Below are 27,895 nucleotides of genomic sequence, written 5' to 3'. Positions count from 1 at the left end.
TGCCACACCACTATTGGACACTTGTTCTATGTCAACCAGAAGCAGCCTGCTTTGCTCATACCAGCTGCCAGGGGTTGAACGAGCGCCTTATGTCGTTCTCATCAGAGAACGAGACAAGGCGCTCGTCCTGAGACGACACGATTGATGTTTACAGTCGTTGTGTTTATGGAGACTTACTTTTGAAGTACCATTTTTACCCTCGTGGAACCCCTGGCAGCTGGTATGAGCAAAGCAGGCTGCTTCAGGTTGACATAGAACAAGTGTCCAATAGTGGTGTGGCAGCAAATTGTGCGTCCCTGACGAATCTGCCAAAAACATTACGGCAGAGAAACATGTCGGCGATAGGTAATGGTGTGCGAGAATAGCTACCAGCCTTTTTAATTCAACAGTGCACACCCATTTTCTATGAATAAATTTTGCGAGAGATGCGCCTGCTGATTTTAAGCACTTTTGATTGTCACTAGCAGATTCTCTCTGCTACCACTTTTTCTTGCACTCTTTGGTTTGTTGTTTTGGACACATTTTCTTTTGAACCGAATGACGACCGATGATGAGACAGGGGCCCTGTCTGGAGATTACATGCCAGTTGCCCCGATGGTGGTGTTTCCGTGAGGTGTCATTCGGTTCTTCACATATTTTTTCTGAGTAGAACTCTGCCTTTTTCTAACCTTATGTGGTGTATCCCTGGTATTGAATAAGGTGTCAGACAGTTGTCTGCTTGTGTTCTGTGTGACTGTCAAAGAACTGTTGGCCAATAGGTTTCCTTTTTATTCTTAAAGACTTTGGACGGAGTGCAGTAAACCATCCCCTAAACAAAACAAAATATATAGGGGAGGATAACAGTTATCAGTACTATTTGACTGTTCTGTTATAAAATTTACTGACTGATTTCACGTCCGTAAGACAGGGTTTTTGTTGTTGCCAGCCCAAACAAGCCAAATGAGTAAGGTCCAAAGAGTATCAAAACATTTTGTGGTAAGGGCAATGGGGATAATAAAGGAATAGGTATAAAAATCGCAGAAGGACCACCATTTTCATTATAGCAATTCTGCCAGCCAATAAAAGGGGAAGTTTGATCCACGTTTCGACCTAAGACTAAAGTGGGCCATTGCTGGGCCATAGTTGAGGCGGAGTTCTCAGATGCATTGTAATGCAGGAAGATGTCGGGATATTTTGGGTGGTCGATACACCATTTCAGGGGGTATTTGAAGTCTTCTTGAGTAGTAGCTGGTGTCAAGGGGAAGATTTCCGATTTTGTCCAATTTATGACCAACCCAGAGTTTACTCCAAACTGGACGACTTCACGCAATAAAGGTGGCAGGTTCGTTGTGGGTTTACGTACGAACAGCATAAAATCGTCAGCATAGAAGGAGGTGGCAAGAGGGCCCGAATTTAACTGCAAGTCATGATGGAGATGTCTCTCATGTATATGACGTGCCAAGGGATCCATAGCTACTATAAATAATAACTGTGAAAGGGGGCAGCCATGTCTGGTACCACGCATCAGAGGGAATGTAGTTGTTATCACACCATTCAATTTTAGACAGGCAACCAGGGATTTAAGCCTAAACTGCGATCCCCTGCAGGCACCTTAGCAAGGGCAATCTCCCGGAGTTTTCTGCCTCAATCCTCATTCCAGACTTTGCTGTGTGACTTTGAGCATTGCTCTGGACTCCATAAACTACTAATATCAGCTGCTCTGAGTCGCAGGATCGCTGCCCTCTTTTCCCGATGGCGGGGAGTCAATGTTTTTTTTAATGAGAATTTACACAGAAATGGTGATCCCTGGCCCAGAAGCTCCCGCCGGGAGCTCCTTAACTGTCGGCCATGCCTTATTGCCTGTAACATGCACTGTGTTTCCTGTTTAGGTCTCTGTGATGCTGATTGTCTCTTTCACTATGCCTGGCATCACCTGTTGTTGACTCTGGGATACCCCACGTCTTCTAGTGTTGATAACTGTTTGATGCGCAGTTTCTAATATGCTCTGCACCCCCTACTGAACGCTGTATGATGCCACACTTCTCAAGGGTTTCAGTTGTTTGCTCTTGATGACATGTGTCTCCCATAGCATATTCAGCATGTATATATGTGTATGGTTTATTTTTATGGGACAGACCTAGTGAAACATAGCAGAATGGTGTACCAGGTCAAAAGCAATGTGACAGTCAACAAGTGACTAAAGATAGTTGGTTTCTGGGAGCATACATGTGCTGTTCTGCATCGTGATGTAATGTTATAGAAGTCTGTCTTCAACTCTCTCCTGGACTGGAGCAGGGTTGGGTCGATCATGGTGAATACTTGGACGTTGTTCCGGATCCTGGAAGCACAAATGGAGAATCCCTGTTGCCTTGTTTTTGCTGTTTATACATCTTTGCCTACAGTGTGATAGTGGTTTGGCTGCAGGTGTGCCAAGAGCCACCACAGATGGTGAGACAGTCAGCTGGATAGGTGGGAGTGTCAGTTGTATTGGCTTTGTAAAGGATGCAGCCAATTTTGAAGACAGGGTTGGAATTGTACAGGAAATTGGGTTGGACACCAAATTAAAGTGGACCTCATTAGCAAATCAGATAGTTAAAAACGTCCCACATTTGTAAACTTGTAAAGACAAGCTGGATACAAATGTTTGCAATGTATGGGAGACTAGAAGAGTTTGTGTTTGCTGCAGGCAATGTTTTTCACAATATCAGAGAAATCAACAGTAAAAATCAACCCACCAGACCATAAACAGACTCACAAACACACAAAAACAGCCTGATCTGTGAGACCAGCCCTTCAGGACACATTGGCCTATTGGCCAGTCCGACCCATGATTTAAGATAATGCAGACTGCCAAGAAGAGCCAGTACAGCTCCATTAAGAAGGGGCTTATGTGTTCTTACTTCTTAAGACAAGTGGTGGCTGGTGGAATTTATAAGTGGTGTGGCATAAAGTCAATTAGCTGTATTTAGAAAGCAGGTATAACGAGCAAACTGACTTTGCCCAGGGAGGTGTGGGGGAAAGTTCTTAAAACTAGGTGTAAAATGATGCGTTTTTCTGAACATTGTATTTAATACACTGGCCACAAACATGTATTTGTTTCACTAGAATTTCGAATTTGCTAATAGAGTCTGACCTCTTCAAGTGCACAGGGCTCAATTTTGAGCCCTTTACTTTTTAATATATATGTTCGCCCCTTTGCCGACATTGCGGAAAAGTCTGGTTTGACTATCTTCTCCTATGCTAACCATATTCAGATTGTCTTCTCCCTTTCTGCTGCTAAGCACCAGTATCCTTCCTTATTGCAGCGTGGCTTGAGGAATGTGTCCACCTGACTGACCAGTAATGCCCTGAAGCTAAACAGTTCCAAAATGGAGGTGCTCATTCTGTATAATAACCCTGAGCTGTGGGGTATTAAACAAAGGCCTGATGATTTGGGCCCTGTGCCTGTCCCTGTGTCCAAAGTTAAGAATCTGGGCTTTGTTATTGATCAAAAGGTCTTACATAAACCCCAGGTTTCCAGGGTAGCCTCATCTTGCTTTGCTATTCTCAGATGGATTTTTAAAAATCCTTTGGTTAATCCCATTGGCAGCTCAGAGAATGGTTCTGCAGGCCCTGGTGATTTCCAGGTTGGACTACAGCAACATCCTGTATTTGGGTATTGATAAAGCCTCTTTACATGGGATACAGGTCATCCAGAATGCTGCTGCTCATCTTCTTTCCAGCTGTCGAGATCTGCCTGCGCTTCTCCTCTGCTCCATCAACTTCATAGGCTTAGAATCAGTAGGTGCATTGAGTTTAAGTCCCTCTGCTACGTGTTTCGTGTCAAATGGGGCTTTGTTCCTTCCTACATTCAAAGCCTACTCATACTTTGGGGCTCATTAGCATAGCGGGCAGACTTTGTACGCCCGCCATCGCCCCGGGAAATGGGATCGCTGGCAATGCATGCGGTGGTCCAGCATATACAATTAGGATGCGCCCGGCACACTGGTGGGCTAATCCCACATTTTTAACATTGTGGCGGGCGGTGCTGAAAGCCACGTTGTACATGCAAATGCAAGGGGGGTACCATAGGTACCCCCCATGTGCACCCCCCAGAATTCCTGGGGGCCTGCTATGGGCCCCCAATGTTAAAGACCGCATGCCTTTCCGGGGCGGCGTTGCCGCCACAGAAAGGTAAATCCCTGCATGCATCCTGTTACAGGCACCGCCACCGTATTAGCTTTTCTGCCCGGTCGACTCATCGACTGGGCGGAAAACCGGCAAACAGTCTTTCCGTCCACCGGGGTCCCCCCGCCATAGTAATATGGCGGGGGGAATTTGCATGCGGGCGGGACCGAATGCAGGTGGCGGTGGCGATCCGCCCGACATTCTAATGGGCCCCTTAATGTTCCAGCTCAACAGCTGCGCTCATCAGCCTTTCATTGTTTTCAGTTCCCAGGTTTCTACTAGTCCGTCTGAGGGGTTGCTCCTTTTCTTGTCCTGGCCCAGGCTCTGGAATGCCCTTCTGATTGACCTTAGAAACTGTCAGTCCTTGTTGGCCATCCGTAAGAACTTAAAGACGTTGCTGTTTAGTGACTCTGTCTGATCTCTCTTTTCTTCCACTGTATTACTAGCCTTTATCTCTGCTTAGCTGTGGCGGCCTCCACATGTCCAGCGCCGGGAGACCCTGTTGGGTAGCTGTGCGCTTTATAAATGCCAATACAAAATACAAATACAAATACAGACACCAGGCAAGGGGCTTGACACTCCTTCCTTTGGCTTCCCTACTTGACCAAATATTGTGACCCTGGGGAATTACTTTATTTAGCTGACACTCCTAGTCCTTTGTCATTACATTTGAGAGCTCCTTGAAATACTTCAGTTTAAGATGTGCACTGTACAAAAACCTCTCCTTATATAATGTTATTCCTAATATGATAACAATCTAGGTCACTTATAAAGTGCACATGATGATTGAGTTGTCTCTTGGCACTTTAACGGCATCGTTGTCAGACGCTGACGAGAGGGGCATGAGATTGTATGTTGAAATGTACTCATTAAGTGACTGGATTGCTCAATGTGAAATCAGGAAAGCTAGGGTCAATCTGGGCTCCAACGTTTGACAATAATTGTGTGATTCTAAGCTACTGCCCTATAATACTGTGCCTCCATGTCCTTTATCTGCAAAAAACACAAATGGGTCGGGAGGGATAGATCTTCGAATATTAAAACGATAAGGGACTCAAAATTCCCTTATACTCAGAAAAAAGTCCTCCACATCAATTTTAATCTGCATCAATGATTGCATCCCTAATCATAAGCAAGATTACCAGTTTTATTTATAGTAATCCATCTACAAATAAATGCTTTTTTATAATCCTATCCATGACATACAATTTATACATATATATATATATATATATTCACATATATCTACAACAAATATATAAAACTGACAGAAAAAACAATAAATAATATTTTTATGCGAAAAACATTTTCTCCCAGAAGGTCACACTAAAAAAGACTAGTGCCCCCCTATTTATACAGGGGTACACTAAGAGGCAGTCCTGCATATACACAATCAATTCCAACAAATCCAGAACACAAATTCAAAGATTGTGTTGAATCAAATTCTAATAAGAAAACAAATATCCTCAGACTCCTCTTGTGAAATGAAGCATGTCGACGCGGACGCATTTCAGCCTCCAGATATCTTGGCCTCCTCAGGACGAGGGTGAAATGAAAATGTCTAAATAAATATACCACAATTAACTGCAAAGGTATAACACCTATAGCTGTCACACATCTCTGTGCTACCATGATCCAAAGTGCAAGTGACCACCCACTGCAAGTGAAAAAAGAATAAAGGCCAAGGACCCAGACAGTGTATAAAAGTACAAGCATATGCTCCAGTGATAACTAAAGCACACCACTTTAACTGCCATGCAGGACAACACTCCTCGTGAAACTACTAGCCAACTAAGAAGTGAAAGATAAAAAAAAACAATGCTAGAGTAAATACCTAAAAATCATAAACAACCCTAAAACGTCCCCAAATGTGAAAGCCATGGATCAAAAACAAAAGCACAAACTTATTGATATCTAATTCTTTGTCGGGCATACAATTACAGTCGGGCAATTCAAAAGTCCATATCTAAAATAAATACGAATGGTCTTAGACGGTGTCAGAGTACAAACACCATTATCCAGACTCCTTTAACACCACCCTAACACCAGGGAGAGTAATTCTCTTACCTCCGGGACCGGAGAAAATTTTTCTCAGCCCACAAGCACCCCACCCGGGAAAGTCTCTTTCTTTTCAAACGATCTCCCAATTCTGCCATGAAAAAAACATCAAGGGCTTCAGTAAAACCTAGCGTCCAACACGCTCTGGAATCAAGGCCACACCCCACACTGAATCCCACATATAACTGCGTACCTGATTCCTAAATAACTTGGGTACGGTAACGGCACTTGCTCCTCACTCCTACAGACGTGCACCAAAACTTCAAATGGGCGCCATTAAAGTAAAGAGAGTCGGTGGCCCACGTGATTGGCTCCTAGCGCCCCAAGTGATCAACTAGAGTCAAAGTAATGGACAACAGACTTGCAGCCTGATTCATCAAAGACCCGTTTTGCGAGTCTTTAATAGCGATTCATAAGGATTCGCTATCACAGACTCGCAAAACGGGATTCATGAAGGAATTGCAAAAAAAAAATGCGATTCCTACAAATTCCTTATTTGCGATTAGCAAATTGCTAATCGCAAATAAGGAATACTCCCCATTCATTCCTATGGGCCAAAAGGCAATTAACTAATCGCAAATAAGATAGCGATTTAAAGGGTGCCAGGGGTGTCCAAAGGACAACCTGTAGCACCCCTTAAATGCAAATTTAAACAGGTGTTGCGCACACACATGTCCAAAGGACATGTGTGTGCGCAACATGCAACTTAGAAAAATGCTTTTAAAAGCATTTTTCTAAGTTTTCGCTATTTACCACGAGGTTTGACCTCGCGGTAAATAGCGGGCCGAAATTGCGAATTCGCAATTGTAAAATGGATGACGAATTGCATTTAAGGAATCTCAAATAGAGATTCCTTAAATGTAATTCCTCGCAAAATAGCGAAATCGCTATTACCGATTTTTGCATTTGGGATGATGAATCCCAAATGCAAAAATTGCGCTCGCAAACGCAATTCACCTTCATGAATCAGGCTGTAAGGACGCCCAGTCTTTCCCACTGAAAAGTCTAAGGCAGCGAAACGCTGTGAACTACACAACTCCGGCAAACAACGAATCAGGGTCACATGACTATTAGACCTCAAAAGAATATATATAAACGGGTGGACATTAAGCGGGATGCCCGAACAACTGACCCAAAAGTAGGAGGAACATTTTTTTCTCGAAAAAGCAAAAATAGAAGGAAAATGAAAATAAACAATAATACCTCCATACTAAAGTACTCTAAAATACAATAAAATATCAAATATAGGTCTAACTGACCTTCTTCTAACCAATACATCTCAAAGATATATACCAATTCACCACAGCAAGTGGAAACCACAAATTGGAGAACATGGCAACACAGAGATAGACTTCTAATCTATAAAGCGTAAAGAGTGTATATTCCGGACTTAAAAATGAATTTTACTTATCATGCAAATGTACACATATATACACGAAATATAACAAATTATACAAAAAATTTTGTATGTACAAAAAGTAAATGCATAAATGGGAGAAAAACATACAAGACAAATGTCTTCACTATATACAGTACACATTGATGACAGATGGTACATTGAATAAAGAACCCCACATTTCGTTGTATCCAAGAAATCAAAATAATATACAACCATAGAATTTAAATCAATGTCCATATTTCGTCACAGTCATTTAAACCCAACGTTGCAGTATGATACTTTTCTATCATACGCGCCTCCATTCCGTTCAGGACACAACAACACCTTGTTTTGAGATTTAATCACTAGGAGCACTGACCACCTAATGTACTTTTCACTGTGACTCTGCTCATTGAAATGTTGAACCAAGGGAGCCCCCTGTATTTTACAACAAATTCTGGATTGGTGTTGCATTATCCTCTTATTCACCGCTTGTGTAGTCTGTCCTATATGCACTTTATCGCAAGGACATAAAAGTCAATAAACAACATTTTCGTATTACAATTAGAGAAGCCATTCTGGAAATGCTTCATGTTATTCAACATCACATATTTGGAATTACTCGTATGTGGACATACCCCACAGTTGTTACATTTGAAATGCCCAATTACCGGTGGGAGTCCTAACATATTTCTTATGTCCCCTTTATTTTGTGTTTCACACGTTGCTTTTACTAGGTGTTGTTGTATATTTTTTCCTTTACGGAAGGCAAACAATGGTTTGGAAATAACAAAATGTTGTATAAATTTCCAATTCCTCAAAATAATCCGTTTGATCTTATGAGCTTTCTGATTATATGTCCACACACACCTTATCCGGTCAGTTATCTGTTTTTCCTTGGCAGTCAAAAGAGTATCGCGAGGTGTTAACCACGCTCTTTTAAGCGCAGTTCTCACTAACTTCCTTGGATACCCTCGGTTACAAAGCTTTATTTGTAATTTTTCCGCATTTTCGAAGTAGTCCTTCTTCTTCGAGCAATTTTGGCAGATCCTTAAAAATTGCCCATACGGCACATTTTCTTTTAAAGATCTTGGATGTCCACTCGACAAAATGTAATAGTGTATTTTGGTCCGTAGGTTTAGTAAACAGGCAAACTTCTAGGGACCTGTCGTTATTGCATACATACACATCCCAAAAGTTAATTTTGGTGTTACTATAGGTGATGGTAAAGTTAAGATCCACAGAACATGTGTTAAGCCAGTTATGGAATAAAAGGAGCTGTTCTTGTGTTCCAGACCAAATCATAAAAAAATCGTCGATGTAACAAATCCATCGAACAATATTAGATGCATAAGGTGTGGCTTCCTGACAAATTAAATTCTGTTCAAAAGGGTCCATTACCGGGGGGCGTGGCCCCGAAAGTCCGATTTTGGCGATAAGGGGATCGCTAAAGGTCCCGTCATAACCTGAGGACCAGAAACGGAGCTCGCTGCAGTGCAAAAAAACAAAGCAACGTCGCTCGGAAGTCCGCGCCAGCTCCGACGAACTGCCCAAGATGGCGGCGGTCTGCTGATCAGGCTCGGAACCCCCAGAGTAGCGACGGCAGCCATGGTGTGCGGCCAAGTGGCAGCCTGAGGCGGCGACCGGAGTCCAGCGCACGGCAGTGTCTCGGCCGGGACGGAGTGAAGGGCAACCAGGGCTCCAGAGGATATCACCGAGGCACAGCGCTGCATGGAGCGCATGAGGCGTCGAGGCCCGGCTCTGGAGACCCGCAGAGGTAGGCCAGCGCAGCGGAGCAGAGCGGCCCCCGCCCTGGCCTGAATCCTGTAGACGCGCCCCAGCGGCGCTGGAAGTGGGGCCGCCAGCGGCAGTAATGACGCCCTGGGAGGTGGAGCAGGCCTATAGAGCTGGAGACTGGACAGCAGAGCGGGGGACCCCCCAACGGCAGGCAGCGGCCGTCACACCGGAGCCTCATCTGGTAGGCGGGCCTCAATAAGCCCCAGGCGCTGGTTCTTCTGGTGCTGCAGGGGGGGGAGCCCTGGGGCAATCAGAGAGAAGCAGGGAGGAGGCTGGAGTGGACAATCGGGTGAGGCTCGGAAAGGGGGTGCACCTTTAGGATCCAAGGACTGAGATAGGGGAAGCACCACAGGGATCTCCCCCGAACATGGGGATTACACCTGCATACCGGAGGAACACTGAGGCTCGGCCCCGGCAGGGGGTCAGGACGGTCGACCCTTCAGCCAGGCAGTGACACCGGTCGGAGTGACCCCCACCTCCCTCGAAGAAGACCTATCTGCAGGGCCCGTGAGAGTGTCTACACTAGGGGAGTTGCAGGTCGCTTGATTACACGGCGCCCGACTTGAGGACCGGGAGTGGGCCCCCTGAAGAGGGGAAGAGAGAATCGACTGTGTGGACTTTGACATTCGCCAGCTCTCGGGGGAGTGCAGAATGGGTAAAAAGGAAGCGACCGCCAGGACCCCACGACAGGGGACCCTAGACTGCTACGCCACTGCCCAGCCCCACGCGGAAATTGAACTCCCGGGCCCACGCTCGGACACGGAGCTATTGATTTTATTTTTTATTTTATTTTGAAAGTTTTATATAGCGCGAACAAGATCTTTGCAGATATCAGAGCGCTTTACAAGTGTAATAGTTTAGGTAGTTAGGTACAAGGTGCATAGTTACATAGGTAGGTCAAAATACAAGAGGTAGGTTACAGGTGAGGTAGTGTCGGTACAAGGTGCATAGTCAAACAGTTGCGCCAATAGTATAAAAGTACAAAAATGAGGAGCATATCCTTGTTTAAGCGTGCTTAAAATGCTTTTGGAGATAGCATAAAGGTAGGCATAGTTGAGGTAGGTGTGTGCAGGGTGAGTAGTCACACAGGTGCATCAGTAGTACAAGAGTAGGGATAGTTGAGGTGGTGTAGGTAGAGTGTGCAAAGTCAGACAGGCGCGTCAATAATATAAAAATATACAAAGAGGGAACGTATACAATCAAATAAGTCGATAATACAAGTAATACAAATAGACCAAGGGGTCAGGCAGGTAGTACAGAGCGTATTCATGAGAAATACAAAATAATAGATCATGTGTATTTAGCCATGAGGATCGCTTTTACTTCTTTCTTAAAAAGTTTGTTGGAGGAGATGAGCCTGGTTTCAGGAGGGAGTGAGTTCCAGATCCTGGGGGCCATTCCTGAAAAGGAGCGTTTATAGGTTTTTTCTTTCCGAAATCTTCGAGGCTTCAGCAGAAGATTGTTTGTGCTTCTAGTAGTTCTAGAGCCACCAGAAATTGTCAGCTTTTGAGTGAGGTAGGCGGGTGAGTTCATGTGTACAGCCTTGTGCGTCATGCAGGCGATTTTCAGATGTATTCTGGCTTCAAAAGGTAGCCAGTTCAGGGATTTAAAGTCAGGGGAAATATGCGAGTGTTTTTTTGAGCCAGTGATGAGTCTCACTGCAGCGTTAAGGGATGCTCTTAGGGGTGCCGTTGTAGTTAGGGGGAGCCCGCAGAGGGCGGTGCCACCGTATTCTATGTGCGGGATAACTATAGATTGTACTGCAGTTTGGAAGTCTTTGGCTGGAAGGAAGGGTTTCTCAAGGTATTGATTTGGAAGTTCGCTCCTTTGGTTGCCTTGCTGATGTGCTGCTGCATGTTGAGATTGGCGTCAAGTGTTATGCCTAAAGATTTTGCTGAGTCTACTATGGTAGGTTGTACATTTAGAGCCGTTAAGTGCTTAAGCCATGTTTGAGCCGTAGAGATTTTTGCGGGAGGTGAGATCAGGAGGAACTCAGTCTTCAGCGCATTGAGTTTGAGGTGATTCTCGACAAGCCAGGATTGGGTGTTTCTGATCGTGGTGTTCAGAAGCATGATGTCCTTGGGAGATTGTATTTTGAGATAAAGTTGGGTGTCGTCGGCATACATGTGAAAGTGAACATTGGATGTTTGTAGCAAAGTAGTGAGAGGTTCCATAACTAGGTTGAACAGTGTTGGGGAGAGGGAGGATCCTTGAGGGACGCCTAGCGATACAGGTACCGGAGAGGACATCAGGTTGTTGCTTTTGAATCTTTGTGACTGGTTGTGTAGAAAGGAGGTGAACCATTTGAGAACAGTCCCAGATATGCCCATTCTTGTGTTTAATAGTTCGAGTAGGTTCTCATGTTTAACTGTGTCGAATGCCGAGGAGAGATCAAGAAGGATGAGGAGGCAGGTATCGTTTTGGTCTAGGATTTGGAGGGCGTCGTCAACTATGTGAGTCATGGCGGTTTCGGTACTGTGCCCTGCTCGGAAGCCTGATTGATGAGCGTTGAGGAGATCAAACTTTTCTATGTGTTTAGTCAGTTGTAGCTATACGCATTTTTCCAACAGTTTAGCGAGAGTGGGAATATTTGTAATAGGGCGGTAATTGTTTAGATCAGTGGGGTCTGCTGTTGTTTTTTTTAGTAGCGGTGTGACTTGTCTGACTTTGAGGGCGTTAGGGATGGATCCTTGTTGAAGAGAGCTATTGATAATCTTAGTCCAGAGTGGGAGGAGCAGAGGGGTAAAGTCTTTTACAGCGTTAGCAGGAAGGGGGTCAGTGAGGTGATTGGATGGTTTCAGGGTGCTGAGCAATCTGCCAATTTCTTCTTCGGAGTAGGTGCCAAAGGATGACCATGTAGCATTGTTCTTTGGTTCAGACGCTGCTGTGTGTTGGGGGTTGGAGTAAAGGATTGCGTCATTGAGGAGATCGCTTCTTATGTTGTCGTTTTTTTTTTTTTTTTTTTTTTTTAAATTTTTGAAAACCTTTATTGCGCATATTGCAGAAAGACAAATACGGGCCTACAACCATCCGGCCGGCCACAAAACGTGTGAGCGCAGGTGTCAACATTACGGTCCCCCCAATGGCATCAGGTGATATAGCAACAATTAAAAACATGTACACTGAAAATTATGTCGCCAGGGGGAAGGAAAAGTGAAGGTTAATTTTTCGGGTTTTTCCAAATTAAACAAAAATCGATAAAGGATAGGTACAAAGGAGATCCGAGCCCGTACATTAAAACCCACATGAATAGGCAGCAAGAATAATAGCAACAATTGCGTGAAGTATCCCATCAGAGTAGCAATACAATATAAAAACAAGCAGACTACAGAAACTAAGCTCGTGCCACTCCCAGCGCCACCCACTCCCAACCATCCTCTATCACAGACCCAGAAAGGAAAACAGTACAAGAAAGCGCAGAAAAGGGAGAAAAAGGCCCATAGAACTAAATAAGAAAAATAAATCTACCCCCCCACCCTACACCAATGCGGAGGCTACGGCCTACCCCCCCCCGACAATGTGCCTGTCGCCCCATAAAGAACCCGAAATGTAGTAAAAGTAAAGGAAGAAAACGAAAAGTGAAATACTATAACACTTGAATATAGGGAGGAAGAAAAGAACGAGCTGATCTACCACTCCCAAAAAGAAGGAAGCGGGGAGGAGCCATTACAACACCAGAACCCCGGGATTCCCAGTCATCCACAACCCCTATATCATGCTAGCGTTTCGGTCCGGATCCCCCCCGGCTAGTCTAGTACAGGCCCAGTAGCCACCAACCGCAACTTTTGCCCCCGAGCAACCCGCCCGCAAAATAACAGTCGCCCCCTAGAGAGGGACCAAAAATGATACAATACATTACTTGCGACATGAGGTGCAGGGAGAGTCCAGCGCACCGAACAGGAATACAATACGAAATAGGTAAATGTCTCACTGAATGCACAATCAACACCTCAACAAGTAGTCCAGTCCGAGATCACAAACAGGCGGACAGTCAGTGCCAGTAAGGGAAAAGTCGTCAGCCCTGTCCCGAACGTCGGAAGCCCACCAGGCAAAGCCACAGCAAAGCAGTGAAACAATATGGCCACAGAGAGAGTGAGAGTGTCGCAGAACCACAATATGGCCGTCGGGATCCAACAATAACTCCTTCAGCTATAGTAGTGGGTACCCTGGGAGCCTGCAGAGCGTACAAATTCTCCGAAGTCAGAGTCAGGAGACACCACCCAGGGGCCGGTAATGAAGTCGACAATGAGTTAAATATGTCCCAAGGCACTTGCGACGGGCATTTCAACAACGTTACACTCTCCGGTGAAAGGAGAAACAAAGTATCTCTGGTAGAGGCAGCAGGCAGGTAATCTCGGGCGATAATAAAGTTGGGAGCGGGCACCTCCGCCAAGTCGGCAGAAGGAGACACTGTATTGCCCTGAGGTGCAAGCAGAGGTGGGGGTAGAGTCGGCGGGGTCAGTATATCGTAGTCCCGCCGTAGCGACGACGCCATTTCGTCCATCTTATTCCACAGCACTCGGCAGCCTTGGCGCATATCAGCGCGGAGATCGTGCAAAACAGTCAGGAGGGTTTTAAGGGATATCGCAGGCTGGAGCCCCCGGCTCTCAATTCCCAAGGAAGGCTTTCGGGAATCAGACCCCATCGCAGGCGGGGCAACACAGGCCAGTGGTAGGGACGGACGCCCTCCCCCACTCCTCGGAGTCTCAATCAAAGCCATCACGGCGAAAGTGCGGGGAAAATCTCAGGATAGTCGTGGCCCAGGCGAGCGTCCTTGCGGGGCTAAAACATTGCAAAGTTCGGCACTAGTGAAGCACCCAGCGCGGAGAGGTGCCCCGTATCAAGGGGATAGCGAGGTGCGGGGCCAGGCAAGCACAAGTCATCCAACATGGCCGGGCAACGCTCTCCGCCCGTACCTGCCCCAGACAAAGGATCTGCTGCGATAGGGTGCCCCCGCTCAACGAGCGCTCGCGCCTGGCCTCCTTATGCAGTCGCCGTGGTCATCGCTGTACAAACTGTGCCTCGTGAAGTCCCCACCGGTGTCAGGTCGTCAGCGCCGCTCAGGTCTCCCGGCCGCCATCAGGTCTCCGGGGGACAACAAAGGGCTATTGCGCAGACGGGCTCTCAGGGCTGCGGGCATTAGCGCGGATATCTCCGGCCGCCGGGCAAGTCGAGAGACCAGGAGCACACCGCCGGGATCAGCGCCGCGCCGTCTTTCAGCTGTTATTGAAGTGCATCAGGATTCATGCCAGGATCACGGCGCGGCGGTAACGGGCTGGCGGAGCCGGGATCCTACAGGTCCGCTCCGGTCGCCATCTTGGCTCCTCCCCCTGTGATGTTGTCGGTTTTTTGGTTAAAGAAAGCAGAGAAGTCTTCACAAGAAGGTGTAACGCCCATGGTGCTGAGTGTCTTGGGTTGTTCTTTGGATTGTGTTCTGATTAGCTCAAACAATTTTCTTGGGCGGTTTTTTGCTTGGGCGAGCTGGAGGCTGAAGAAATCTCTTTTTGAGCGTTTTATTTTCCTGAAGTAGACGTTTCTCTGTTTCTGTCTCTGGTTTTTAGGTGCAGTGCAGAGGGGACTGACCTCCAGGTGCGCTCTGCCATTCGCATGGCCCGTCTATCATCATTGAGGCTCCCGTCATACCATGGGTTGGAGATCTTGGACGAAACTCTTTTCAGTTGCGTGGGTGCCGCCTCATTGATTATTGTGGACATAGCATTGAGATAGTGGTCAGTCAGGAGTTGAACGTCCGTAGCGCCGGAAGGAGGAAGTAGGAGATTGCAGCTGTTCGGCGGTAAGGAGTTTGGGTTGAGTTTCTTCATGTCTCTTTTCCAAACTTTGGGCTTAGAGGGTTGAACTGGGTTAAATGTAATATTTTCATTGATAAGGAAGGAGACAATATGATGATCTGACCAGTCGCAAGGTTGGATTGACTCAAGTTGAATAGCGTCTTCTTTGGAGATGATAAGGTCGAGGATAGAACCTTTCTCATGGGTCGGGCTATTGCATATTTGGGTGAGATCAAGGGCGTTGAGGAAGCTTTTGAGGCTATTTACCACTGTGTCACTGCTGTCATTCCAATGGAGATTGAAGTCGCCAAGGAAAATTTGGGTGTTTTGCCGTCCTGAGTTGGTTGAGATTGTGTCCATGAGTTTTTGGAGGAAGGAGAGCTTGTCCCCAGGTGGGTGGTTTATGATGTGTAGTGAGCATACCGGTTTGCTTTCGCTGATGACATCAAGGCAGAGGTAGTCAAGATCGGGGAGGTGGGCTCAGAGGTCACACTGCTGAGACAGGACTTTCGCAACTTGATGGAGCGGGTGACCACAGCGGAGACCAGATTGGGAGAGGCAGAGGACTCCATTCATACCCTTAAGAAAAATATGGTGGAACTTCAGGCATCGCATCGGAAACTACAATGGAAGGTGGATGATGCGGACAATAGGGCCCACCGTAATAACCTACGCTTTGTGGGCTTTAGAGAAGGACTCGAAGGGACTAACATGGTGATGTTCCTGCACTCCTGGCTACAGAAGACCTTGCCAACAGCGAAGTTTTATAATTGCTTTCTGATCGAACAAGCACACCTGGCATTGCTAGCGAAGCTGCCGGTGGGGGCGAGGCTGAGGCCAGTCATTGCACGCTTCCTGAACTTTGCAGACTGGGATTTGATCCTGAGAGAAGCCAGAAAAATGGGGGAGATCCGACTGGAGTATACGCAAATAATGATATTCCCAGACTATAACCAGGAGGTACAGAAGCAGAGGCGCTCCTTTGACCTGGTGAAAGCAAAATTGAGAGACTTACGTATCCAATGCATGCTGCTCTTACCAGCGAAATTGAAAGTGATGTACAAGGAGAAGACATACTTTTTTACCCACCCGGAGGATGCGTGGCAGTGGCTGGAGGAGCGCCCCGGAGAGCGGAAGAGGAGAGGCGAGGGGTGGCAAATGAGGCGGCAACCAGCGGGTCCCAGTGGGGGCTGCCGAAGACCCAGAGACGGAGAGGATCGAGGGGCAGAAGATGGGTGCAGACAACGCCGTATCCCAAGCAAAACGCGACTGGCCCACAGAGGCGGAATTCGCCATCCCCCATGACAGGAGATATGGCAGGTTCCAGATTTCGCTGCCTGCAAAGGAATGCCAGCTCGGAAGGGGAGGAAGACACTGGTGGCCATTCATCTGGAGAGGAGGAAGTGGAGGCGCAGTCCCTGCATCCACTGGTAGCAGCAATTCACGAGATGGCGCAGGAAGCGGCTAAGCAGACTGGGAGCTCGCAGGACGATATCCAGGACTCACACTCCAGAACTTGGGATGGATCGGGCGGAAAAGATACAGGCTCATAGCCGGACGGCACGCAAGTTGATTCAACCCCTATACCTATTATTTTAGTGTATTACCATTCTGCACTTATACGTAGGTCTTGTAGAAAAGTTTTCTATGCTTGCTACATAGACTGTTAGTGTTGGCTTGTAGGGGGTGAACCAGGGGAGGGCGACAGACCTTCTCCGCCGGAAAGTCCTATATTCTCTCCTTGTAGAGGATGGGACTGAAGGGGGAGGGAGGTGGGGTGGGGGGAGATGAGGGGAGTTGTCTTTGTTCTAAGTTTGGGAAAGTTGGGGAGAAGGGACAGCTGGGGCTGAGGGGAAGGGCGGAGGGGGTCAGGGAGGTTTGGTGGGGAGCTGGGGGAGGGAGGGGGTGATTGGGCATGTCACAGAGGTCATTCACGTCCACGTTCCGGACACTCTATTAGCACCGACTCCATGCATCCTACACCAGGAATCGGGCTTGATGTCAGGTAGCCATACGGAGGCACCACAGGTTCGGAGGGGGCTTAGGGTATTAACCTGGAACGTAAATGGTCTTGGTAGTAAAATAAAGAGGGGACTGGTCCATGCCTACATAAAGCAGATGGGCCCGACATAATCCTGCTCCAAGAAACACACCTGCAGGGCACCAAATGTGGGTTTTTAGCTAGAGGGCAATACACGGTTCTGGCACATGCGGGGTTTACCACAGGCTCCATGGGGGTGGCCATATTGAGTAAAAAGAATCCACCATTCCAAACTACACAGGTGTGGTGTGATCCCCAAGGGACATATGTGGTAGTGAGGGGCACCTGGAGATGGCAGGAGTATACGATTGTCTTGGTAGTAAAATAAAGAGGGGACTGGTCCATGCCTACATAAAGCAGATGGGCCCGACATAATCCTGCTCCAAGAAACACACCTGCAGGGCACCAAATGTGGGTTTTTAGCTAGAGGGCAATACACGGTTCTGGCACATGCGGGGTTTACCACAGGCTCCATGGGGGTGGCCATATTGAGTAAAAAGAATCCACCATTCCAAACTACACAGGTGTGGTGTGATCCCCAAGGGACATATGTGGTAGTGAGGGGCACCTGGAGATGGCAGGAGTATACGATTGTCTCTGCATATGCCCCCACCTCCCCCGAAATTGCAAATAGCTCCGCTTAAGGGGGTAACGGATATTCTCCTCAATACGGCGGATACCCTTCAAGTGATAGGACGGGATTTTAACTATGTGATGGTCCCGACACAGGACAGGACGGGAGACAGGTCCAGAGACCAGACCCCAACCCTGCTCTCTAAGACGATGTCCACGTTAGGCTTGACTGACGTATGGAGATGGCTACATCCAGAGGATAGGGCTTACTCATTTTTCTCAGGGGCACACAAGATCTACTCGAGACTGGACTATATCTTCATGGACAGACATACTCTGACGGCCGAAGATACGGCCGAATACCAAGCAAGGGGGATCTCAGCTCACTCCCCGCTTCTAGCATTGGTGGGGAGAGGGAGGGTAGGGAAGGGGGGACTTGGAGGTTGACGGCCTGGGATCTGCAGAATGTGGCCATACTGAAGGGTATCAGAGCTGATATTAAGACTTACATTGCTGACAAAGAGGGCTCGGTTTTGTCGAAGGTGGTCTTTTGGGAGGCATTTAAGGCGGTGAGCGCAGAACAGGCTAGCGGAGGAGACTCAGAAAGTACGGAACAACGCTAGGAGGCTTGAAGCTCAGATACTGAAACTGGAAAGAGAACACAAACTCAATAGAGCCACGGAGACCCTTAGAAGGTTGATGGATGTGCAACGCCACTATAGGGACATAATGATGGGGGAGGCCAAAACACAGGTGCTGGCGACGCTCCATCGGTTATATGATGTGGGGGACAAATCGGGAAAGTTACTAGCATGGCTCAGTAGAAAGGAAAGGGATGCCAGATGGATAGAGCAGGTAAGGGATGCCCAGGGGAACCTAGTACGGTCGGACAAGGTTGATAGCGGAGGCCTTTGCTACACATTTTAAACTATTCTATGACGCTAGGGACCTAGGGACGCAGGATGACGCCCTACAATATATGTCACACATTGACCTCCCAATCTTGACGTATGAGGACCAACGTGCCTTAGAGGCTGACATTAAGTTAGATGACGTTAAGGCAGCCCTGACCAAGCTACGAGCGGGGAAGTCTCCGGATCCTAATGGTTTCCCTGCAGAATTTTTTTAACGCGCTTCGGATTTATTGGCCTGCCATCTGCTGGGACTCTTCAAAGAGGCAGTACAAGTGGGTGAGCTACCGCCAGACCTTCGAATTGCTACGATAATTCTACAAAGAGGTTAACCGACGGAAGACTGTGCGTCATACCGCCCCATCTCCCTCTTGAACATCGAAGTAAAGCTCCTAGCGACTATCCTAGCCATTAGGCTCCGGGGGGAGATAACGGGGCTAGTTCACCTGGATCAGACGGATTTCCTCCCTGATAGGGCCACCAGATTGAACCTCAGGCGAACGCATAATTAGCTACAGGAGGTGAGCAGGAGGCGGGACCCCCATTGGTTCCTGTCTCTGGACGCCGAAAAGGCGTTTGATGCAGTCCACTGGCCCTTCCTTGAAGGAGTCCTGATACGGTTTGGTTTCGGACCCAGGTTCCGGAAGTGGGTACAGTTGTTATACACGGACCCCAGAGCGAAAGTCAAAGTAAATGGGATTCTCTCTTGGGACTTACCAGTGCAGAGAGGGACCAGACAGGGGTGCCCCCTATCCCCTCTGCTATTTGCACTAACTATTGAGGTGCTGACATGTGCGATATGACAAAACGCAGACATTAGGGGGTTTAGACTGGGACCGACCAATGCCGCAGAGGAATAAATATCCCTATATGCGGATGACGTCCTCCTATATATCACCCACCCAGAAACTACTATAGCGACGTTGTTCTCAGAGCTGGAAAGATACGGAGCTCATGCAGGATGCCGGATAAACTGGCACAAGTCGGTACTCTATGACCCCCGAGGCCAGGAACAATGGTCAGGCTTGCCAGAGCGGTTGCAAACGACGAGCGAGGATTTTCTGTACCTTGGGATCTTTGTGACACTAGATAGTGCCCGCTCCTACGAGAGGAACATCAGGCGAATAATGAATAACTTTATAGAAGACGCAAACCGGTGGCGGTTGCTCCCTCTAACTATCCTGGGCCGGGCGGCCATGTTTAAAATGGTGACGCTACCGCGGTTTCTATACACCTTTCAGAATGAGTACTATCCTCTCCCCCATAGGGTGTTCATGGAAATAAATGCAGAATTGAGATCCTTCCTATGGTTGGGTAAGCAGCCTCGGGTGGCGTTGGCAACCCTCAGCAGACACCAGTATAGTGGCGGGATCTCGCTCCCCAACATAGAAGCCTACTACTGGGCAGAACACCTGGTCCCTGTTAATGACTGGCTCCACGCCCCCGCTACGCACCCCACCAACACACTGGCGGGAAGCGGTATGGTAGCCCGTACATGCACCTATTATCTTTATGGGGGCAAAGGGAAAGGGGTCTTGCTTCCGGCCACCAGGGTTACCCTGACAGTATGGAATCGGACGACCAAAAGTATAGGCTGGGAGAAGAAGCCTACTAGGCAGACGCCACTATGGCACTGTGCCTGGTTAAAAGAACGGAACAAGCTGAAAGGGTTCCAGAGATGGGATGACATATGGATATTGACACTGGGAGACGCGATCACGAGAGGGGCACTGAAACCATTTCAAACGTTAAGGACGGAATTCGGACTACACCGCACCCAGACTTTTAAATGCGCACAGTTGAGACATGCCTGGCGGGCAGAGGGGACCCTGTTGGGAAGGCTCCCTGAATATGCTCCTCTGGAAGGCCGCCTCGTACAGGAACAAATCCCAGACAGGGTGGTCGCCCTAACGTGCAGAACACTGATGAACAATATACCCGATGGGTTGGTCACCCTTAAGAGGAAGTGGGAGGATGACATTGGAGAAATGGATGATGTGGACTGGGATATGGTGCTGATGCATCCGAGAGAGGTAGCCATTAAATCCCGACTGAGGCTTATCCAATACAATATCCTTCACAGGACCTACTTTGACAGGGAGCGACTGCACAAGATAGGAAGGGCCGTAGACTCGAGCTGCCTGAGGTGTGGCCACAGTAGAAGGGATTTCTACCACACTGTCTGGTCCTGCCCCACACTTCAAACTTACTGGGTGGAGATCTTGAGAGAATTGGGTGAGGTGCTGGAGACTGCCCTGCCATTAGACCCTAAGCTGGTCTTGCTGGGCATAACTAACGATGTGGATCTTGCACGCCCACTGTTGATTTTCCTAGTCCTGGCCCTGGTGGTAGCCAAGAGAGATGTGGCAAGGAAGTAGGGGGTGGCGGAATTACCGCAACTGGAGGAATGGAGGAGAGGTCTGGATTTGTATATGGCAGCTGAAAGAGTCACCTATAAGGCGATGGGGTGCCCTAAGAAATTTGGTAGGGTGTGGGGCAAGTGGAGACGATACCATGGCCTAGATGGAGGTCTCTGAACCCAGAAGACGGAAAGGGTCCATACAAGGGCACTGGAGGATACACAAGAAGAGATATTTAGAGGTACTGATTGGGTTCTGAACAAATATACGATGGGGCGGCCTGAGTTGAAGGGGAATGTACTGTTTTTAATGGAGATGCTTGTCGGCTGGGGGGTGGAAGGGACGGGAGTGATGACTGATGATGACATTATTGTTCTGTTGTGGATTAAAAAAATGCAAATAAAAAGTATTTTTTTTTAAAGTGTCCATTACCAGATTAGCGATCTTGGTTGCAAAGCAACAACCCATCGCCACACCTTTAACATGGACGTGCAAGTCATCCTTAAAAGCAAAGACATTATTTCTGAGGCAAATGTTGGCCAGAGCAGAAATGAACTCAGTGGGTACACTATGGGGTCTAGGTCTACCCTCCAAAATTCTTCCATTTACCATGTCCTTTATCATCACCTTTGAGAGGTTATTGAAACACTTCAGTTCATGATGTATCTGTACTAAAACCTCTGTTTCTGTAATGGTATCAAATCTATGCTAACAGCCTAGGTCACATATACAGTCTACATGATAACTGACCTGTTTCGCTGTTCTTTATTAATATAGTTGGCGGGATGGCAAGATAAGTGTTTATGTTTAAAATTATCCATCGAGTGTTTGAATTGCTGAATGCGAAATCAGGAAATATGGACTTGATCCTGACTTGCCTGTGTTGACAAGATCTGCAAGAGATATTTTTTAAAGGACAACTCGCATGGATCAGGTAGGAGAAGCAACCTTGCTGATGTCAATGTGCTGCTAGATCTGTCGTTTTTCACAGAAGAAGAGGTTAATAGCTTTGCACCTGTGTGAGGTGTGTGGGTTTGAAAGGTAAGGCAGGAGGTTGATGTAGTGCTTGATTGCAACTCCTGTTTATGACTTTGTGAAGCTTGTAGTCTTGAATTGTGCGTAATTCACACATCTTCATGGCGCTTTGTTGCCCCTTGTCTCCTTACTTTGGTTTGCCTCCTATATATGAGTATATGATAACACATTATTTCTATTATAAGTACTTCAGCTACTGTTAGTACATTGCTGCAGTGGTGTGTCAGACATCTCAAATTAATCAATCTGTGATGCCTCTTTTCTCCTATATTATAGTTAGCCTAATCCTTTTCATGACTCTGTCATGCCCCAGATCTTATAAAGTATTATCTTTGTTTCTAGATAAAGACCATGTGATGTTCTGTATGTTTTATGGTTTCTTCTTGCTTCCTATACTTTGTTTTGGATGCCATGTCTCCTGTATAGTGCCATGTGCCTCCTGTTAATGATTCTGTAATGACATTCGTCTCCTGTACTATGCAACGAGTCTCATTCCCATGAGAATGTGATAATCTATGGCTCAGAGAATGCCCTGCTTCTTTGTCCCTGACTGTATGATGGACATTTCTGTAAACATGGCCCATGTGCCACATTGGCATAAATACCCTTATGGGGCTTATGTACAAGAAAATGATGAATCGGCATAGATGCGTCAGTTTCCCTGCGCCTACGTGTGAAACCCATGCCCCACCAAGGATGCTCTGTATTTACAATACAGCGCACCATGGAACAAGGATTGATAGATGAGTCAAAAATTCTGAGGCATCTGTTGGCGCTAAAGTCATGCATTGCTGGAGTCATGTTGCAAGCACGATGCAACTCCAGCTATGAATGGGGGGGGCCTATTCCCAATACACTACGTCACTCCTTGCGCTTGATCCAAACAGGGGTAAGGTTTTGACGCAGTGGCATCTTAGAAGTGGCGCAGTGAACTTGTGTAGATTACACTGCATCACTTCTACAAGGTTTTCCCGCTTGGGAATGCCCCCCCCCCCCCCCTGCAAATTATACCTGATGCAAGTATAATGTGGCGCAGGGCTTTACAAGGTGACGCATCTCCCTTGACGCATCATGTTTGTAAATGGGCCGCAATGTTGCGCATTGTTTTACGCTGCCGTAGCGTCAGTTAAAGTGAAGCAACGGCAGCACAAAAGTGTCGCAAGAGGCTTGTAAATCTGCCCTCATGTCCCATGTTCATGACTCTGTGAGACCTCATGCTCTGATGGTATGTAGCGTGTGCCTCCTATTTATGACGCTGATGCCCATGAATCTTGAAGCATTTCTTTCCTCCTCCTCTTTATGACGTTGTGAAGTTCTAAGAGGTCTTATAGCATGTCATTGCTTCCTATAGTTTTCCCTTAATGGGCATAGTTTGCATAGAAAACTTTTTGAGATACTGACAGGGAACTGAGCGAGACGAGTCTCCTATGGGAAAAATCGGATATCTTGAAAGTTTTTCATACACTTTGTGTAACGTGAAATTGAGGAACTACATACGGTTCTAGCCGCATAATAAAAATTATAGAGTCGCCACCTCACGACTCAGTGGTGGCCTAGGTCTTCTGTAGTTTACAACATGTCACCTGTTTTTGACTCTGTGGTGACAGGGTGCTTCTATCATGTGACTGTGAAGGCGTGTGACTGTCTCCTGTAGGCTAGCGTTAAGTATCGTGTACATACAGGGCACAAGTCCAATAAAAAGAAGTGGGGGGACTGAAAGTATGCAAATTACCTCATGACGTCACGTGCTGACCGTGTCCCGGTGTCTGAAATTTACACCAGGACACGTTCAGCATATTTCTGTGGGGCCCAGCTTCTTGGTAGGGGGACGGCGTCCACCCTGTGAAAAGAGTGGGGGACGCCGTCCACCTGCGTTGACCCCCGACTCGAGCTCAGAGTGCTGCTTGGGACTCCTCAGTGTGTGACGCGCCTCCTGCAGTTTACCCTTGAAGTCCAGGATTCCAGGCACTGCTATGTGGGCAGCAGGGCAGGTAAGGCGAGCCGCAGGCACAGCCAGACATACAGACAGACAGGAATGAGATTATCTCTGGTCTGGAGAGATGTCTGAGCGGCAGCTTGTCATCTGGTACTGAGAGCGATATCTGATGCGAGAACATTAGCTCTCAGAGTGTAAAGCTACCCCTGCGAATGTAACCTTTGGGTGAAAGGGTGATTACGTGTCAGATACCCCAGCCAGCCGCATTCTCCGAAGTGACGACTAATTATGTCACCACGGGCCTTTCCCAAAACGTATGTAAACAGTCCATCAGCTGCTGAACTCCGACGCTCTAGAAGCCCCACCCCCCGCCTCACACACTCTCTCTCTCTCTCTCTCTCTCTCAGCGGCAGTTTTCATCTCTCCTTTTCTCGCTTTTTACCTCCCACTATGGCCCTTACATTCTGTTAAGTCTTGTCTCCAGTTCCAGACGTCCGGTATCAGTAAGTACGTTCCGCTTACCTGTCCCCTTCACTGTCCCCTTCACTGTCCCCAGGCCCTTCTTGTACATGGGCTAGTCAAGACTCCTCTGGTTTCTTTGGGTTGGTCCAGCTGTCAAGGCTTGCTCCTCAAGTTTGTTTGGGTTTGGTCAATGACGCAGTTACACAACGTTGAATTCCCCGCACTATTGTGAGTAAGGATTGAAATTCTATTAAAGACACTGAGGCAAATGTTATGCTCCAATTTTTACTACTCACGCAAGTAAACTAAATATAACACGTATGGGATTACAATAGTTGAAAACGGAGGCATGCAGTGTTGAAAACGGACTCGGAGGTATACAGCTTTGTCTGTCCGTTATGCATGCGGCCCGATAATTATCTGCCTGCACTTCACTGCGGGATGAAACAGCGCATGGGAAATGGGCGAGGAATAATAATAAAAAAAATATTAAGGTTATTCTGGTGGAATAGCCCTGCTGGGCACACCCTAAGGGGTCAGAAACCTTCCTTGCCTGCACACTAGGCATACATCCAACTGTATCCAAGGGGCGTGATAAATTATTTCATAATTCAATCTAAGGCTCACCTTATATTATTCAATAAACACCAGATTTTAACAATTATTCCTGACTCGGCTCTGACTTGGCTCATATCACACTAAAATATAAATGAGTTATTCTCTGCATAAAATTTGAGCCTCAGGTCATAAGAATGTGTTTCTGATTGTTGATGAACTTTTGCTTGGCTCATATTTAAGAATACAATGAGCTATTCTCAGCACGAAATTTGAGTTCAAACTTCAAAAATATTTTTTTCCACAGTAAATATTTAATGAGTTTTTCTAATACTCAATTGCCTAGGTGTATATATGTAGAATACTAATAGGTTGTTATATATCTTGATGAGTAATTGTGAACATCTGGTGGCTATTGTATAATACAAGATGAGCCTATGATCAGAGTGTAAAATAACTTAGTTGAATGTATAAAATGAACAGCAATGGCAAGTAGGATAGATAACCCAGGAGTTACAGGGGGTGAAGTCCCACATAAACATTAATAAACAAGCATTTACAATGCAATGGTTTCGCCTTTGGAAAAGTTAGAGCTATTGGCATTGCTCATGACTTTTTTTTTTACTTATAAATAAATGGCATTGTTATTTACATTGCCAACAGCTCTCTCAGCCCACACAGCTCTCACAGCCCACACAGCCCTCACAGCCCACACAGCTCTCCCAGCCCACACAGCCCACACAGCTCTCACAGCCCACACAGCTCTCACAGCTCTCACAGCCCTCACAGTACACAGCTCTCCCAGCCCACACAGCTCTCTCAGCCCACACAGCTCTCTCAGCCCACACAGCTCTCTCAGCCCACACAGCCCTCACAGCCCACACAGCCCACACAGCACACACAGCACACACAGCTCTCACAGCCCTCACAGCCCTCACAGCCCACACAGCCCACACAGCCCACATAGCTCTCACAGCCCACACCGCTCTCACAGCCCTCACAGCCCTCACAGCCCACACAGCTCTCACAGCCCACAAGGCCCACACAGCCCACACAGCTCTCACAGCACACAGCACACAGCTCTCACAACCCACACAGCTTCTGCAGTTGATAAGTGTAAGCAGGCGCACTTGTGTGCACCCTGTGGGTGCAGTTAAATGGCAGCTGCGAGCCTGGAATAGCATAGCACCTGGCTGCCATCCGCAGGGCGCCTTCCCTTCAAGGAGCTAGTATTTCCGTTTTTTTTATATTGCATTTAGAATTACCCAAATTGCATACACTCGTGTCTCTCTTCGTCTGGCACAATCGGAATTGTTTACAATTTCGTTGATAGGACCTTCTTTAGATTTGACAATCCTTCCGGAAAAATTACCCAGCCTTGTGTAAAAGGAAAGTTCTCCTTTACTGTCAATATAAACAAGCATTAGCAAGTGGTGTGGGAACGGGTACACAGAGAGCGGGATGGGGGGGCAGGGGCAGGAACGGGCACACGGAGAGCGGGAGGGGGGGACAGGGGCGGGAACGGGCACACGGAGAGCGGGAGGGGGGAACAGGATAAAAACACAATTTAAAAAAATGCTGCTTACCTGAGCATTGAGCAGGGGAAACAGTGGTCGACGGGCCCCGGCGCCATCTTCGGCGGAATGAGAAAACACGCCCTGACAGAAAAAGAAAAAAAAACAACACGCCCACCGCCCTTGCTGCATGATTAAGAGTATTCTAAAGGAAACTCAAAAACTACGTCTAGAATAATAATAAGGGACATGAAAATCACATAAGACAGGTCTTGATAGGCACGATAAGAAACTTCTTTCAAGACCAACCTCTCAGAGGCGCCCCGGAAACACGAGCACCAAACATATAAAATGATCCAGATAGAAAATCAGCAGGGTTACTGCATGCCTCCTAGTATAAAAGACAACATCCTTTTATAAATATTGCTGTATAAATGCTTACACCATTAGTAAACGAAATAATGCACTGCACTTCATGCTTACTGATTTGTATTTTATCTCTTGCTTCCCAACGGTACAGCGCTCTGACACTCTGGCAGCTAGATAGCGCTATATAAACATACATATAGAAATAGACGAGCCTTTTTCATGTGGCAAAAAAATTAAAGTGCAGCATCCCGAATGGAGCTAATTACTTCCATTCTTCGGAGTCCGGGTGGGCGCAGCTGTGTCTTTGTACTTCCCACAGGCCGTGCGTCGGATACAGATGTGGCATCATCCGATGCTGTGCTGGATCCGGCTTCTCTTCCTCGGGTCTTGATTCTTAATCATTTCTGCTCCACAAGTGAAAACAGACAATTGACGGTGCGTGTTCATCTGTTGTGCGGGCTGATTGCGGCGCTGCTTCCGCAGTTGATAAGTGTAAGCAGGCGCACTTGTGTGCACCCTGTGGGTGCAGTTAAATGGCAGCTGCGAGCCTGGAATAGCATAGCACCTGGCTTCCATCCGCAGGGCGCCTTCCCTTCAAGGAGCTAGTATTTCCGTTTGTTTTATATTGCATTTAGAATTACCCAAATTGCATACACTTGTGTCTCTCTTCGTCTGGCACAATCGGAAATGTTTACAATTTCGTTGATAGGACCTTCTTTAGATTTGACAATCCTTCCGGAAAAATTACCCAGCCTTGTAAAAGGCAAGTTCTCCTTTACTGTCAATATAAACAAGCATTAGAAAGTGGTGCGGGAACGGGCACACAGAGAGCGGGAGGGGGGGCAGGGGCCGGAACGGGCACACGGAGAGCGGGAGGGGGGGCAGGGGCGGGAACGGGCACACGGAGAGCGGGAGGGGGGAACGGGATAAAAACACAATTTTAAAAAATGCTGCTTACCTGAGCATTGAGC

The sequence above is a fragment of the Lissotriton vulgaris genome, chromosome 5 (genome assembly GCF_964263255.1).
Source record: "Lissotriton vulgaris chromosome 5, aLisVul1.2, whole genome shotgun sequence".
Lineage (NCBI taxonomy): Eukaryota > Metazoa > Chordata > Amphibia > Caudata > Salamandridae > Lissotriton > Lissotriton vulgaris.
This window is presented reverse-complemented; position numbering follows the sequence as displayed.